This window comes from Mercurialis annua, linkage group LG5, assembly GCF_937616625.2.
Source record: "Mercurialis annua linkage group LG5, ddMerAnnu1.2, whole genome shotgun sequence".
Taxonomy (NCBI): Eukaryota; Viridiplantae; Streptophyta; class Magnoliopsida; order Malpighiales; family Euphorbiaceae; genus Mercurialis; species Mercurialis annua.
The window spans coordinates 36,400,653-36,419,008 of NC_065574.1; the positions used below are offsets into that span (position 1 = coordinate 36,400,653).

General features: G+C 39.0%; 1 long non-coding RNA gene across 4 annotated transcripts; it reads right to left on the bottom strand.

Moving 5' to 3' along the window:
• Positions 1 to 5,636: 5,636 nt before the first annotated feature.
• Positions 5,637 to 8,025, bottom strand: LOC126680196 (uncharacterized). 4 transcript variants are annotated; one of them, XR_008790661.1, is made up of 8 exons: positions 7,886 to 8,025; positions 7,638 to 7,729; positions 7,424 to 7,465; positions 7,117 to 7,179; positions 6,728 to 6,832; positions 6,596 to 6,663; positions 6,186 to 6,246; positions 5,637 to 5,871 (listed from the first exon to the last, which is right to left on the bottom strand). It is a non-coding gene; the product is annotated as an uncharacterized LOC126680196 (long non-coding RNA). The 4 variants fall into 4 exon arrangements; XR_007641072.2 differs by having other exon boundaries at positions 6,186 to 6,238; positions 7,638 to 8,023; XR_008790660.1 differs by having other exon boundaries at positions 7,638 to 8,022.
• Between the last annotated feature and the right edge of the window lie 10,331 nt (positions 8,026 to 18,356).

The window sequence follows — 18,356 nt, forward strand, 5'->3', positions numbered from 1 at the left end:
AAAGCAAAACCATATGGTAAGTTAAGCCCTATTGAGTTCCATTTGAAAAAAAAACACAGTCCGAAAACCTTTTCAAACCATTTTGTAAAACAGCTTAGAAGAAAACAAAATAGTACTTAGCCGAGTCAACCAAGACTCCCATGCTTACTTCACGTGTCGGGCGACCCAAGTCTACCCCAACCCCAGAAAGCCACAATATAACTGATGTTTAAAATCTGAAATTTCATTTTATAAAACAACTTGAAGTTTGAAGAGCAATGGAACTCAATATTACTTAACTAGTGAAAATTTTACATATATCGAACAATCTTAAAAGGTCACAAAGCCTTAATGCTACCTTCCCTTTAACAGAATATAATAACACCACTTTCAGGTGAAATCAAACGAGGTAATACAAACTCTCCCACGCAAAACTCAACTGAATCACTTAGGATAAACAAAAACGAACCCCGTACTACAAATCTGAAACTAATTCGCAATAAGCGGTCATAAATCACATATATGCACAAATTTCTGATCCTAACAACTTGGTGCCCCAACTATTACTCAACCAACACAATGTGAATAAACAATAAATTTCCAATTGAGAGTCACAATTACTCTGTACTAGAGCGGCTTCCAAAACCAGCTCGAATCTTATCGATAATAAAAATCTCAATATCAAAATACAAGATCAAGCCCTCAGCTCAACAAGAGTTCTTAGAATTCCAGACTCTATCGTCTCAATAGGGAAACTGAAAACACAAGCTGATAAAATCTTCTGTTTTACAACACCTACTTCCTTCCACTTATAACAAGATCGACATCAAAGTAATCGATAACAAAACCCAATAAACATCAGATAATATTTCGGTTCCAAACGAATACTACAAAGAATCATATAATCCAACAATTTATACCAACTCTACAATATCATTAACTTGTGAATCACAAAATAAAAACTCATTTCGCAAAAGCGAACTTCTCTCATGATAACAAAATCTCTAGATTAGTGATAAACATTAGCAATCATAATGATTCTTCCAATCATTCAGGAACATAATGCCACAATTAAACTGAACATCGACTACATCTCACAACCTAAATTTTTTTTATCTCCTACACCAAGGGTTCAACCACTGACCCAAATGATATCCAAACATTACAATTATACCATCGATTAACAAAATTGATCAACCAATCATGGTTGTCGAAACCTATTAACCGCGATCCTCGATTCTCGAATCAACTAACTCATATATCCCAATCAAACTCAAATTCTCAAAATTATTCTATCAATTGACTATAACCTCGTATACAACGAGAGATCACTACGACCAATTTACCTTGACCGGATTATTAGTAATGCTCAAAACTAGACCCAGAGATATAAAATCTTTTGATACGCAAAATATTTTATATTCAAAATTTTATACTTCTCTTTAAAAGACTTTACGTCTCGCACCTCCTTTATATTCGAATCTAAATGCTTTTACCGTTGAAAAACTATCGGTTTTGTAAACCCCTGAAAATTTTCAAATTACTCGCATTTTTAAATCTGCAATCTTCCCTTACTTTTAAATAAGTTTGCAAATTTGTGAAACAGTTAAACTAACCAAAATTTTATGATATATGAAAATCAACTTGCAAAAATATTTTATCCTTTTCCCGTTAATAATTAAACTGTGGCTAAAACCTCCGTATTAAAAATACACATTGATGAATTAAACATCTGAAATTTAAATCGCTTCCAAATTTTGCTCTTAAACGAAAACATAAGTTGAAGAAATCGTTCAACCCAAAAATTTATTATCCCTCTTGAATCAATATGACAAAACTTCTTCCTTTCCTCAGAAGGATAAAATTAGCAGTTCAAATCTTTTTGTTTATGAAAACACCTTTATATCAAAATACCCAAAGTACTTGGACAAAATCTAATCTGAAAAATAAAGTCTCTTTTAAAAAAAACGTAGTGTATGCACACACATGAGCATAACCAATATCCTTATTCCACAAATCCTCAATTCACAAATCGGAAATTAACACGAAAACTTCCTAATCTGAATCTAACCATACACCGCACTTGACACAACTATATCTCGAGTGCAACCCCAAATTTATTCTTACTTTCTATTAAACACAAGATTCCGACAAGACAAACTGATCCATTACAACATAATCGTCCAAAATCCATCACCATCATCACATAGTATTTGTCTAGTTACCTTTCGGTAACAGTTTCAAAATCATTTGAAAACCAATAACTTTATAAACAAATTTATCATAACGTGACTCGCGAGCTCGTTTCAAAACATCTTTCTCAAAACACTTTATTGATAAAATCCATTTTACATAATTATGCGCCAGGGTGAATACATCTTTTATCCCCAAAGAGTTGCATCCAACCTTAATCATTTCTATGCACGTGATGCATGTACTATTATGCATGTATTAATTATTGATTTATTATTATTTTTTATTTAGTGAACATACTTAGTGCTCAATGCAATCCTATTCGTGACATTCAAAATGCATGTTCATGATATGTCTGAGCACAATTACGTGTTGAAAATATTTCAGATATTTAATAAATCAACCTTTGAAATCCATTTCTCGATAAAACATTTGATAGACTTTACACTCTGTGAGATGTGCACTCAATAATCTCAAAATATTCCTCAAACTCCTTACTTGCAATCTACCAACATTCGATGTTATCATAACAAACTCAACCTAATAACTTCATTAAAACTCTTTCGTATAAAAGTATTCAACTAACTTCAACTAGACTGAAGCTCATACCCAAAGGAAGCAACACAACATAAATGTTCCTACAAGACTCACTGCCAGTTCCCATATCGCATCATCAAACTTGATGAAAACACTAGTGTATTAATACACTGATCTGACTTCTTGGGTCAGAATTTCCACTACCCTTTTCAGGATCATCAGAAATCATTAACCAATCCAAGGGAGTACTTCCCTCATCTTTCTCGATATCGATACCCAAAGGTTTCGATCCACGAAACAGAAACAGCAAATCCCCGCGCAACCCAAAACCGAACAAAGGGAAACAGGGTCTAGATGAAGGTCTTACTCAAAGTCAAACCATACCTCAAGGTAAGCCAACCATGACCACATGATTAAATCATCTCACGTGTTAATCCGCACGAAAAGACAAAACAAAAACAATCAACTTAGTCCAACAGACAAACGAGTTACACAACGCAAATTAAAACCAACATATTATTGTTTCTACAAACCAAAAGTCATCTAAGCATGCCATTGAACACAATCGATCCAAGCATACTTAAAAGAAGAAATCAGGACATGCTGCAACAAGTTTGAATTTTTGTATCAAAAATCAACTTATCTCTCAAGAGTGTGATTCAAAATTTATTTTAAAATTTAAAGTCAATTTCAAAACTTCCAAATTTATTGAGCCCCACGGTAAAAAAAAAACACTATCCGGCAAATATCTTCTTATAAATTCATTGCTTAAAACAAATCCAAAATATCTCAATCCATAAAACCATCGAGTTAGCCGAGTCATTACAACTACCAAGCTCAAATCCTAAATTTGGGTGACCCAAGTCGAACCCAATAGAATCGTTTATAAAACATACTCAAAACATTTGTAAATCTGAAAATATTTAAATAAAATTTCCATCCTTTCAAAATTAAGAGCTCAACGTAACCCAAATGTGAAAATGAAATTTAAAACTCAAGTGAGAAATCATTGATCCCAAACAACCATTCTGTAACTCCCAATGATTTTAAAATACAAGAAAATCCTTTTTACTAGCAACTTAACCAAAATCAAACTTTTAAAGAATTAAAAACCATACTTCTCTTCTGATTCTGTGTCGAAACACAAATCGAATAAAAATAACTTCCTTAATGAAACTCTTAAAACAACCTATGGTCAAACAATGTATGACTTTAAAACACGTTTTAATGTTTAACCCAAAATTTCTTTACTAGAAAAACAAGATCGACGCCTAACGTCTCCTCTTATGTGCCAGCGTAAATGGCAATCAACAAATACGGCCAAAGCCTAAGTATTCACCATAAAATCCAATGTCAACAAAAATCCTTAGAGGCATAAAAGCCAAAGTTTATCAAACAACATCATACCCAAGTATGAATTAAAGAAAATTACTAACATTAAGATTTCCCAAGAAATCGAAAGCAATTAAAATCACCCAAGTGGAATGACTTCAACATAATTAAACATAGCAAGTAACATCCAAGTGAAAACAATTATCAATCATAGCAGCAACACTAAATAATGACTGGCACACATCAACTATGAAATGTAGGCTGAAAGTTTGAAAACAAAAGGTGATGTTTTAAAAGACATGACACGAATCGTAATTCTGTAGTAGTTCCTAAGACACGACATCCACTTATCATGCCAAACAATTTAACACATAACATATAAAAGGACTTGGTTTGAAACCAAAGCTCTGATACCAACTTTGTCACGATCCATTTTCATGAATCGCGACCGGCGCTAGGGTATGGGTATGGTTGTACCAACCCGTAGCAAGCCTTGCGGTAACCACTCAACATATAAACCTGCAAGAAAAACCACTGCTCGGGGACAACCGAGACTCCAACCTAGTCTAACAGTTTATATAAACAATAATAATTTAATAGAATAAATCTAATAACAAGTATTACAAAATTAAGATTTCTAGTTACTACTGCGGTCTAAGAAATAAATCAGTTTAACGACTTTATTAAAAATAAAATAAAACCTCCGAGGAGATAAAGAATCGCTCAAATCATAACCTGGAAAATTTGGGAAAACAACTAGGTCAGATATACTGAGAAGAGTTCATACAACTATTTACATTTATTAAGTGAAAACCTTTAAAAATCTTTAAAACATTTGTAAAGAATTTATCATTATGAATAAGCATTGAAACCCTAAACCACAAATATATAAATTCATTTGTCGTGCCGGTAATACGTTGTGAGCGGAGCGGGGTCCGGGGGCCGCTCGCCCAAGGCTTATGGCTGACTTCTCGATCTGGAAATGGTTTAAAAAATGGAGTCGCCACCTAGTTCAACTAGAAAATGCCTTTTAACCGACTAGATAGCCTTACTCGCCTCCGGTAAGACTATCGTGCATCGGACCAAAGACTAGGGTTCGTGGACCTCCCGAGACTCTTGCACTTGGCTTATCTGTTACCGGCTTTATTTTCTGGACATATTTGTATTATATCTCATCTCAATTGTATATGCAGTTCATAGGATATGAAAGCACTACAACAAAACTGCTATACTGGGGCGGTTTTTTTTGCATGTAGGGGCGGTTATAACCGCCCCTACAGGTTATAGGTCCGTTTCAAACTCCGCCCTTAAAACGCCGTTTTTTCGGGCGCCACTACTGTACAGAGGCGGTTTTAGCAACTGTCGGGGTAACTTTTATCTCTAGGGGCGGTTATAACCGCCCCTACGTACATGTATCTCTTAGGGGCGGTTTTTCGACCGCCCCAAACGATTTTTCAACATTTATATATCATATACTTAGGGGCGGTTATAACCGCCCCAAACAATTTTTTATTTTTTTATATAAATTGTATTTGAATATCAAATAGTTCTGGTTACACCAATTATATTTTGCTTGAATAAACACATAAATCTGATTACACATAAAATGCTTTTCATTGAAATTAATAATCAAAATTTTCATATATTATTCTAAACAATCATTTAATAGTATGCCTTTCAGTAAAACTAATAACCAAAATTCCATAAATGATTCTAAACATTGTAATTAGTGGACTTCAAAAACAATCCTTCAAAAGGAAGCACATTGCTTGGTGATGGAATGATGCCCCTGAATGGAGAAATTGCCAACTAACTTGAAGAATGACCGTCCTACAAATATCAAATAAAATATATACTAATCAAAATCATTAATTCTATCAAAAATTAATATGCATAGAAATTCAAACTTACAATATGAGCTTTTAATAGAGGCACCAAACATAACAAATAGCATATAGCATATATATCAATTTCTCTATAAAAATGTCAAAATCTGAAAAATTAGACAAACAAATAAACAAAAACTGGATTATCATACCTAACTTTCCAAGTATTACATAATTAGTATAACTAATAAAATCATATCAATTAAAGCAAATCATCTAAAAGTAACAGAAGTAGGAGGAGTAGACTTGAGACACGACCTGAGTCCTTTTCCAGGCAGTGAGAATCCTCTTTTTCCCTTCTCCATTTTCATCTGCAAAACTAAAAACAAAAAAAACTCTATAGTGCAATTTTCATATTAAACACAATTTTAGAGCATCAGACTCCAATATGCAATCCACTCCATTGAAGCAAGGCCAGACAAGGAAGTATTTACTATATTAAATATATGACTAGTCCAGATTACATACAGCCCATATAAACTCGGGTTTTGATTTATGGCGAGCCAAAGTAGAACCAACCACACTTGTAAGATGGTCAATTGAATTTAGTGAAATGAATTCACAAACATTTGTGCCTCTTTTCTAAGTGAAGTATTCACATACAGATAAACTAACCAATATTTATGTGAACATCATCGTCAACTTTCATATAGAAATCAGCATCTCACCTGGAGACTGCCGTTGAAAAGTATATTTGTGTTTTTGATGACAGTTCATGATATCCTTCAATATGATTCTGCAACATGAACAATACTGACTTGCCTTAGTGACTTGTTTAACCACTATAATGCTCACAAAACCTGTTTCCAATTACAAATCGTATCTGTTTCCAACTTCCTTCATTCTTCTCCTAGAGTAACAACCAAAAAATTGTCAACAATGTCGCCTGCCTGGACGAAACTGTCCTGTAATACATAAATATTATTAGCATTGTTAGAATTATGCTTACAATTCAATTTGATTAATGCATTGATTTGAACAAACTATGTTCACATTCACATATCCATTGATTTGAGGGTGTGCAAACGTGTCTGTTAATTAACAACTAGATATTAGTCTACCAAATAGCTTTCCATGTGAATCATCAACCATCCATACACCTCCATTCCATATAAATCTTTCCACTAAACAACCCATAAATGAAGGATTAGATAAATGAACGAAGATACAATAGGATTAAAAAATTTACATCATTCATATTATTTATTTGGTTAGAGGCGACCACAGTTGCATTTGCAGCACCAATACACACCTGCAATTGATTAAATTGAATTATAAAATGCAGATTACATTGAAATGCTTATAAGTGAGTAATAAGCAGTAGAATTTTTGAGAACGAACTTATATCATAGCCACTTTGGTTTTTCTGCATACAAAGCTAAGGATTTACAGTTATAAACCTAGAAAACTTTAAATCCTACTCTCAACTTATATCAAATGGAAAAGGTAAATTCTAAAGCAATTTGGTGAAAAGAAGTACATCACTGTACCGGTACCTTGAGATTATATTCGCAGAGGCTTGTTTTTTATCAATCTCTCTGCAAAATCAGTATGAAAAACTTTAATCAGCTCGATTATTCCAAATTCCTTAAATTAACGAAGTACATAAGTCAAAAATCATTGATGAATACCAATAGTGAGCTTCAAATTTATAAAACTCTGTTAAATCGAGTACAAAAGTTGCCGAGAAATAATGAGAATGTTCTTTACCGATCTAGTAGGGATCCAGATTGTGATTTGAATCGATGAAATTTTTGCAAGCTTGAAACCCTAACTTTTGCAAATCGTTTGGAAATATCAATCTGTTAATCGAAAGTCCATCATTAAGAGAGAGCAACGATCTATTTGCAGAATAATCGTGAATCCATGACCTAAAAATTGAATAGAAACCTAAAAATTGAATCAGAAACCTAAAAACTAAATCAGAAATACTAAGTGAGAAGAGAAGAAGATAAAACCATTTGTGAAGAAAATATTGAGAGCAGGTGCAGAGATGAAGAAAATAAAATAAAAAATGATTCGTGTAATTTAAATAAATGAGAAAATGAAAGAAAATAGAACAAGAAAACTAGGTGCGTTTTAGCATTCCGTCCCTACAAAACTATACCTTTTTTAATTATAAATTGTAGGGGTCATTAATACAGCCGCCTCTACAAAACCGCCTGTAAAAGCAGCTTTTGTTGTAGTGAAGCTATAAATAAACAAGTATGAAAGTAGTGAACACGTTTGACGCGCATATGACTCGATCTGGACTGGTATTTGAGGTAAGTAGCAGGTACTCCTAAGCATACATCTAACCTTAGAGGTTTCTAGCAAGTAGCATAAGTCTAGTTGATCTGGATATTTTACATGCACAAAGCCTAAAACCGGATGTATAAGTGTGATTGATTGATTTTATTAGGTGAGTCTTAAAAAAACCTATACAACTGTTACTACATTTTTGTATTAGTCCTACGATGTCTAAGTGATGGGCTGGAATTGCATTAATAAGCCAATTTTAGGTGATTAGTCCTTTAACCGGTTATTATTGGATTTGGATGCTTTTGGAAAGCAGTAAACAGTGCTAGCATGCTCAGGGGCAGTTGGATATACATACAAGGTTAGAGATACTTTTAAATCTCGTTGACTTTGAGTGCTTGTCACTTGCGTGGGTTTTCACTATAGATCCGGTCAGAATTGGTTTTCGGTAAGATAACGAGAGTTGTGCGTCTCGTCGATCCGGTTCTACTGGTTTGATCCGAAGTCGATTCCGAGTTCGGGTTAGCCTGTAATCGGCTCTGGAAGTTGCTGGTTTGCTAGGCCTCGGGCTCGTGGTCCCAGTTTATACACTATGTTACACATTTGGACTTCTGAGTCCGTTTTACATCGGTTCTGGCCCGTTTAACAGAATATTAAACTACATTGAATTATCTACGTCTGGGTTTAAACTGGGTCTGATTTGGAGTCTGGATGAGCCCGGAAACGTGTTTTGATGTTCGGATCGAAGTTTGGAAGATCTGGGAAGTGATTCTGGAATCTGGAGAAGGAAGAATACGGCGCCAACTTGGAGTGCCGGCGCCGGCAAGATGAAGTGGCGGCGGCGGCAGTTCGTCGGCAGTTTCATGGATCGTTCTTTTTTCTTCGATCTGACTCGTTTTAACTCCGTTTTCATGCAAAAGTAGTCAAAACAACATAAAATCGAACAAGGAATCCAAAAAACACATAATCAAAGTGTTTGAAGCTCATCTATGCAAAATTATTTTCTGGGCAACAAGTACGTTTTTCAAGTTTTTATGGCAAAAAAAAGCTAAAATCTCCCAGAAACATGCATTCTAAGAGCTCTAAATTAACTGGATTTTTATACTTGAGCTTAAATATGATTAACTACAGCAAATTAACATGCCTATCATCGAATTTCATGGCAATTTAGCAATTTAATTACTAAGTCTAGCATGGTAATTTCTATGGCAAAATCAACTATAAGCTAAACATGCATCCTAAATCACATAATTACAGGAATTGTGGCAATTAATGACATACAAATTCATGGAAAATCAAAGGAACAATGATAGAGGGTCCTCAGAAGTACCGTTCTGAGTCCTTGGCTCATTTGCTGGAGAGGTAGATGCGGAATCCAGCTTTGAATATGTGCAGGGCTTGCGTTCTTGGAGAATTAAAGCGTTTTAGTTGTTTTTCTGGACTGGAGATTGTGTGTGTATGTGTGTATGGTGGCCGAATTCTACTGGTCAATTTCTAGGGTTTGTGTGCCACCCTCAGCCAGGCTGGCTTAAGGCTGTATTGAAAGTGATTAGGAGTGACCTAGGGTTTGATTAGAGCCTTCTAGGGTTTAAACTATTAAGTGATAAGGCATTAAGTGCTAAGATTAGCTTTAAACTCTATTTATTTAATTTTGTCCTTTTAATTTTCGGATTTGGACTTGCTAGCTAAGTAAAAAGGTGCTAAAAGTCTATTTTGGTTCCTAAAAGTGTTTAAAAAAGCTACTAAAGTCCTATGGGTTTGGTCATGGTTAATTCCAGTCCGTAAAACTTGCAAATTGGCCCATAAACTTCTAAGATATGGCAATTAGTCCAATTTCTGGACTTAGATTACAATCTCTTTGAATTGTTATGGGCTATTCACACATAATTGAATTTTAATCCTCTATGTTTGCAACTATGCACAGATTACGCCTGCTTAGATTCCAGCAAGCAAATTGAAAGGTCGTCACGCGGACAGATTTCTCTGGAAATCATCATTGGACGCTTATGTTCCTTATCACTTTTTACCTGTCAGAAAAATAGGTGTCTACAGTTTTCCCCCCCCTTAAACGAGAATTGACAAAGTATGTCAATTTTTGTTAAAGAAGAGACTTGTTGTTAGACGAGCGACAAGGATACTGCCCACAGTCGGAGGCCCTCGCTCGCCTGGTGGTATGGTAATGCCCTAGCCTGAGCATTACCCACTGTGGTGCATGACTCTGGCCTCATGCACCTCTAGTTCTGGCCTACTCTACATCTGACTGGGAGTTGTTTTCTAAGCTACCGTTGAGCCCGGGTTGCCTGAGTGCGTGCTCCGTGGAATGGAGCTATAAACTCTCAGCCGTCCCAAGAGTGGTTTGATGGCTCGAACCCTGGTAATTGTCATGTCCGAGTACCCGTTGTTCAGGTTCAGCAGGCGGCTGCAGGGCCACCGGTATGTGTCATTCTTTTGGTTTTTTCTCTTTTTGAGTTTTTTCTGTCTTCTTCAGTTCGCTCTTTGGTGATCTCTCAGGGAGGTGCTAGACGTGGGTCTCGTTCTGTTCGTGCTAGGGTAGACGGTCCGGGGTCTCCTAGTCGGGTCCCGTCTGGTAGGCGAGCTGGTGCTGGTGAAATAGTCTCCGGTTCTTTGAGTCAGATCCCGGAGAGATCTACACGTGACGGTGGCGTGCGTGGGCCCGTCCAGGGCTCTTTCCTCTGTGCTATATGACGCATTCTTTTGCGCCCGCTGATTGTACCTTTGTGAGTATTTCCCTTTTCTGTTCTTTCATTTTGAGGGCCCGTTTTCCCTATTAGACTAAGCGTCTTATGCTGGTTTTCAGGTGCCGGTGTCTGACGTGGCTCAATTGGCCGATGCTGCTTACTACTGGCGTGATCGCTTGTGCACTGTTTCTGCACAAATGAAGGTAAAAACAAATATACAATATTTCTATCCTATATGTATGCATGTATGCAATTCTATAGCTCTTACTGCTCTCTGGTTTCTTCTGTAGTTGCGCATTGACGATATGGAGGAGCAGGTGCGTCTGACAGGGCTGGGTTCGGCTGACAGTGACATCCCTCCTGGATTCCCTAGCGGTGGAGGTGGACTTCGTGCTGGTGATCGTGGGCGTGGAGCCCGTGGTAGGCGAGGATCTGACATCCGGGGAGGTCGTGGAGACTTCGCTTCATCTTCGGGTGGCGAGCAGTCTGGGAGCCATTCTGATGACTCGCTTTCTGGGAGCTGTTACGGAGACTCGGAGACCTTAGAGCAGGATTTGGACTATGATAGTTAGGCTTGTACTGTATGAACATTTTCTTTTATTGATGACTGTGTAGGTTGTCACAATATTTTGTACATTCAGTGTTCTGGACGCTTTGTTTTGTTTTCCATATTTGTGTTAGTTTTTTCTAGCCTCTCTGTTTTTGTTTCTAGTTGGTGGAGACCTGATGCCCCCGTTTCTTCTGGCTGGTGGAGACCTGATGCCCTCCCCCCCCCCCCCCCCGCTACTGTAACTTGTGGAGACCTGATGCCCCCGGTTCATGGATGGTGGAGACCTGATGCCCCCGGTTCATTGGATGATGGAGACCTGATGCGCCCGGTTCTCTGGCTGATGGAAACCTGATGGCCCCGGTTCTCTGGCTGGTGGAGACGTGATGCCCCCGGTTCTCTAGCTAGTGGAGACCTGATGCCCCCCGGTTCTCTGGCTGGTGGAGACCTGATGCACCCGGTTCTCTGGCTGGTGAAGACCTGATGCCTCCGGTTCTCTGGCTGGTAGAGACCTGATACCCCCAGTTTTTTGGCTGGTGGAGACCTGATGCCCTCGGTTCTCTGGCTGGTGCAGGCCTGATGCCCCCGATTTCCTGGCTGTTGGAGACCTGATGCCCCCTATTCTCTCACTGGTGGAGACCTGACGCCCCCGATTTCCTGGCTGTTGGAAACCTGATGCCCCCTATTCTCTGGCTGGTGGAGATCTAATGCCCTCGGTTCTTTTGCTGGTGGAGACCTGATACCTCCTGTTTTCTGGCTGGTTGGAGACCGGACGTCCCCGTTTCTCTATCTATTTGTGAGGTTAGTTCCCTCAGTTTCTGGAGATGTAAGGCTAGCGCCTGTGGTTTTCTGGCTGATGGGGATCTTAAGTCCATGGTATTTTGGGCAAATGGGGCTAGTGCCTGTGGCTTCTGGTTGTGGCAAGGCTAGCGCCCGTGGTTTCTGGATGATGGGGACCTTAAATCTCCCAAATCTCTTGAGGAGGAATTCTTCTGTTCCTTTTGTGTGGTTGGGGAAGTATTCTGCTTCTCTATTAGAGGACTTTGATGCCACCCGCTATCAGATTTTTGTCTCTGGGTAGCGGAGGCATGTCGCCTATTCTATTATTTATTTGGAGGTAGAGGCTTGTCGTTCGTTGATCTTTGCAGTTTTGGAGTTTTCTTTCGAGAGTATTGGCCTCGAGGTTGTCGTTTCTAGAGCTTATTCCTGCAGGTAACGGTCTGGCGGTTGTCGTTTCTTGCGTTACTAGAGCCAAATATTTGCTAAAATTGTCCCTATTTTCTGCTTTCTTGTGTTGTTGGAGTCCAATTTTGCGAAAATTGACCCTATTTTCTGCTGTCTTGTAGAGTGACTTACGATCCCTGCGTCGTACTTTGTGTTGCCCCCTCATCGGAGCGTTCAATTTTCTGTTCCTGGGAAACTGGATGTTTTGATGAATGATCTTCGCATGGGCTTGCTCCGGGCGGTTGCTATCTGTTTTGGAACAATATGTTTGTTTCTATGACAGTTAAGGCGCATTTCAACATTTTTCATGGCGCGGCTGCAAATATATGAGGATATTTTAAATTTTTTGTGAATTTTTTTTTTTTTAATTTTTTGTTCCATTGTCTCAAAGATTTATGCTGTGGGGGATTCATGATCCTCTGTCTTTCCTTTCTAGGAACATGCACTAGACAATGATTTCAATATGCATACATTATAAAAGATCTATTAAACCTGTTCATTCAATAGTCGGTACAATCGAGATATTTCCTGTTTCAAGTGGTTTACCCCTATTATCAATCTGTCCTTGTGGATTTTCGGGATTGACTATTTTTTATATGAGTGTTCTACTCGATCGTAACCGATAATCTGGAGAGGACTTCTAGTGAGTGATGCGGTTCAGTACTTAGAATGTCCCGCTCCAAGATAGGATGTTGGGCGGTGGCAGCTGGGCGGTTGCTTTTTTTTTTTTTGATGTTTTGTCCTATCCGGGCTAGACGATCTGTTTTAGCGTGTGCCTCCCCTTGGTAAAACTTTATATGGCCAAGTCTTTTTTAGTCAATGTACCAGGACCCACTAGCAGGCCTTTGTCCTTTTTGAGACAGTTCGATCAACTCATATTTTCTCAGGGGTATTGTCCTATTGAAGCAGGATTATTTTCGGAAGTGTTCATTTCCTTGTACCGGTTATTGAATGGACTGGTGAAATAGCTCGATTTCATCGTATGTATGCATATTGAAACAATTGAAAATAGCATGCCCATCAGGTGAGACATCATATGAATGGGCAAATCTGGTGTCATCATTGACTCTGGAATATAAAGAAATTGAATTGAAAAAAAAGCAAACTATTCGAAATATCCGGATGCGAAAATAGAAACTACAGTTAAACTAAGCTACTATATAATTGGATAGTTTAGGAGAACAGATCTCCAAATGCTCCCAACATGGTTGGAGCTACCACTTCAGTCTCATGGATGTTGAGGTCCATTGAGCCTGTAGAAACCGGAGTTTGCTTGCTTCAAATATTCATATTCTTCTCTCTCGACCTGTGCATCGGTCAATTCTCTGGCCCTTTTGCCTCTCAATAAGCTTGTCGCGTTGTTTTTGTGTAGGGATGCCCATACTTTGTAATATTTGTTTGCAATGTCATTACGGTTAGTGATCACATTCCTTTCTATATGCCTTTCTGGCCAGCAAACTATAAGCTTCTTCAGAAATTCTTGGCACAGTAGTATTCTGGAAAAGAGGGATAGATATTCCACGATTTCTTGCTTCATCCCATATTGTCGACATAGGCGGGCTGGTTCATAGTACGATACTACGCGTAATCCTGGTAGAGGGACACATCCTGCATAAACTTTTGTGAATATGTGGCTGATTTTCCACCAAGGGCACCTCCAGCGGATATCAGCTTCCGTGATTGTTTTGAAACAGGTATTCCAGTTGTCTGGTTTGCGTACGACTACTCGGCGTCTTGCTAAATTCTTCGGCGTATAAAGCATTGAATCGGCAGGTGGCACTATCATCTGTAACCTTTCTTGCAGCTCGATATGCAAGAGAAGAAGACTTCTTGAGAGTCTCTTAGTAACTTGGAAATTGTCCAAGCCAGCTAGTGTCTCACCTAATATCACTGGGAGAGGGGTAGCCCCTTTTTCTACTTGTTCCATTATGTGTACGATTCTGATGTCCGCATGTCCCTTGACTGAGCAAGGTAAGAATTGTGTGTAAAGGCAGAATTGGGTTGTCCTAATCCAACTGTAATTGGCTCTGTCCATTTCTTCAGCCATAGCTATGATTGAAGGGAGGTGAATATGGTCCCCTTCTACCAGGCGGGAGTGCGAACCAAGGTGTGAGTCTTCTCACTGCTGGGTAGCCTGTGGTGGGTAATGCGAAATCTCGGGTAACTTCCCCATCTCGCCCGAGGATTGCCTCAAATTCTTCGAGGAGTGAGAAGATCTCGACATTGTGGAACCTAAACACATGAGTTTTTGGATACCATAAATTAGTTGCGGCATGGAGGAATCCTTGATCTACTCTGAGGTGAAACATGAATCGGAGATTCTCCAGGTGGAATTTGCTCAATTTCGCCCATTCAGCAGCAGATAGGCTTTTCAGGAGTGGTAGCATGTGTCTTCGCCCTTCTTCTACGTCTATATCCCCGTTCCTCTTTCCTGCCTGATGTTGTCCTTCGCTTAGGACATCGGTGAGCCATTTCTGCTTGTCAGGGTCTTGTTCCCTGATCGCCTCCTAAGATTGGGCAAGTGCCACTTGACGTCCTCGTCGAGCTTCAGTGACGAAATCTGGTTTGCTCATTCGACTGGTTTCAGGACGACTCTGGAGGTTCATACAGGCCATGATCCATTGCTTCATTTCATCTATCTGCTTTTTTGATAGAGTCCATAACCTCTTTCCTTAGCTGGCTTAAATTGGTTTCACTTGGTCCCGACATACTGACTGCGTAAATTGAACTTTTTTGACTGTCGTTGCCAGAGAGCAGTAGGGCGAGTAGTTCTAGTTGCTGCATCAACAAGGGGTTAGTACATGATTTCTGGATGCATGAGATTCATGATATGCAGATGAATGAGATGCAGGGTTAGTTTTGAACACATAGAACATAGCAAGTTTGGAACATAGAACAGTTTGATATCACAGAGACACGTTGTTCCTTCCAACATTATTTCTCTTACACACGTGTTCCGGCCGAGGTTTATTCCTAGGTATTTTGGTCTGGACCCTCACATCGCAATGCAAGATTCGGTGTTCCTGCAAAAAGCTCTCTTCTAGCAATTATAAAGCAGATATACAACATTTGTCGATGCAATGACTCTAAATCCCTTTCTAAAAGGAGTTTGAAAACGTGTAGGGTGGACGTGGAAGTCTGTTTTGAAATCTGGAATTTGATTTAGCCTGGCGGCTGTATCTAGCGAAAGGAGTTTTCACTAGACTGGTTATTGGAGGTTTGATTAAGCGAAGGTGTATCACTTAATCAGATTTGTTTCTTTTAGGTCTGGCCTAATTGGAAGTTTTGGAAATCTGGTTTTGAAACTGGAAAATTTGTTAGGCCGGACCTAAGACTAAGATTGAAATGGTAGTTTTAGAAATATTGGATTTAGAATCATTGTATTGACAGCATGCCTCAAATATAAATATTATGTTTGGGTATTTTCCTAGAGGATAGTGTCTAAGCTGGAATGTATGCGGGCTGAGTCATTGGGTTTTGGTAGTAACCGGTTTAAGGCTCCCACAAACAGATATGCCTTTGATAGGTCTCCTCAATCACGAGTACAAACGACCGAGGCACTGGGCTGTTAGTGATACTACTCCGCATAAGACGTTATAGGCAATGGAATGCAGAGCCAGAGCGTGAGAGTGGCTATGAGTATCGGGGTTGGATAAGGACTCCTAGAGAGTAGGTGAGAAGAGAAATTTCTAACGCAATGCAACACAACATGTGCGAATAACTTTGGAAAATTAAGTCGGTGATTGATAAGGCGCAAGCTGTGCGGTTTAGGTCCACGGCAACCGTTTTTGAAAACAATTCTTAAAATATTCTTATGTTCGTGTTTTAAAAACAGTTGTTTTTAATCCCTGGTGGAGTCTCCACTGTGAGCGGAGCGGGGTCCAGGGGCCGCTCGCCCAAGGCTTATGGCTGACTTCTCGACCTGGAAATGGTTTTAAAAATGGTGTCGCCACCTAGTTCAACTAGGAAATGCCTTTCAACTGACTAGATAGCCTTACTCGCCTCCGGTAAGACTATCATGCATCAGACCAATGACTAGGGTTCGTGGACCTCCCCGAGACTCTTGTGCTTGGCTTATATGTTACCAACTTTATTATATGGACATATTCGTATTATATCTCATCTCAACAGTATATGCAGTTCATAGGATATGGAAGCTATAAATAAACAAGTATGAAAGTAGTGAACACGTTTGACGCGCATATGACTCGATATGGACTGGCATTTGAGGTAAGTAGCAGGTACTCCTAAGCATAAATCTAACCTTAGAGGTTTCTAGAAAGTAGCACAAGTCTGGCTGGTCTGGATATTTTACATGCACAAAGCCTAAAACCGGATGTATAAGTGTGATTGATTGATTTTATTAAGTGAGTCTTGAAAAAAACCTATACAACTGTTACTATGTTTTCATATTAGTCATACGATGTCTAAGTGATGGGCTGGAATTGCATTAATGGGCCAATTTTAGGTGATTAGTCTTTTAACCAGTTATTATTGGATTTAGATGCTTTTGGAAAGCAGTAAACAATGCTAGCATGCTCAGGGGAAGTTGGATATACATAAAAGGTTAGAGATACTTTTAAACCTCGTTGACTTTGAGTGCCTGGCACTCGCGCGGGTTTTGACCATCGATCCGATCAGAATTGGCTTTCGGTCAGTTCACGAGAGTTGTGCATCTCGTCGATTCGGTTCTACTAGTTTGATTTGGAGTAGATTTCAAGTTTGGGTTAGGCCGGAATCGGCTATGGAAGTTGCTGGTTTTCTGGGCCTCGGGCTCATGGGCCCGGTTTATACACTATGTTACATAATTGGACTTCTGAGTCTGTTTTACATCATGTCTGGCCCGTTAATTACAGGATATTAAACTACATTGAATTATCTACCTCTGGGTTCAAACTGGGCCTGATTAGGAGTCCAGATGAGCCCGAAAACGTGTTTTGTAGTTTGAATCAAAGTCTGGAAGATCTGGGAAGCGATTCTGGAATCTGGCAAAGGAAGAACACGGCGCCAACTTGGAGTGTCGGTGCCGGCAGGATGACGTGGCGGCGCCGCCAGCTACAGCTGCGGCGGCGGCGGTTCGTCGACAGTTTCAGGGGTCGTTTTGTTTTGCTTCGTTCTCACTCGTTTTAACTCCGTTTTTCATGCAAAAGTAGTCAAAACAGCAAAACATCGAACAAGGAATCCAAAAAACACATAATCGAAGTGTTTGAAGCTCATCTATGCAAAATTATTAGCAAGTAGGTTTTTCAAGTTTTCATGGCAAAAAGAGCTAAAATCTCCTAGAAACATGCATTCAAAGAGCTCTAAATCAACTGGATTTGTATACTTGAGCTTAAATACGACCAACTACAGCAAATTAACATGCCTATCATCGAATTTCATGACAATTAAGTAATTTAATTAATAAGTCTAGCATAGTAATTTCTATGGCAAAATCAACTATAAGCTAAACATGCATCCTAAATCACATAATTACAGCAATTGTGACAATTAATGACATACAAATTCATGGAAAATTAAAGGATTAATGATAGAGGGTCCTCAGAAGTACCGTTCTGAGTCCTTGGCTCGTTTGCTGGCGAAGTGGACGCGGAATCCAGCTTTGAATCTATGCAGGGCTTGCGTTCTTAGAGAATCAAAGCGTTTTAGTTGTTTTTCTGGACTGGAGATTATGTGTGTATGTGTGTATTGTGGCCTAATTCTACTAGTCAATTTCTAGGG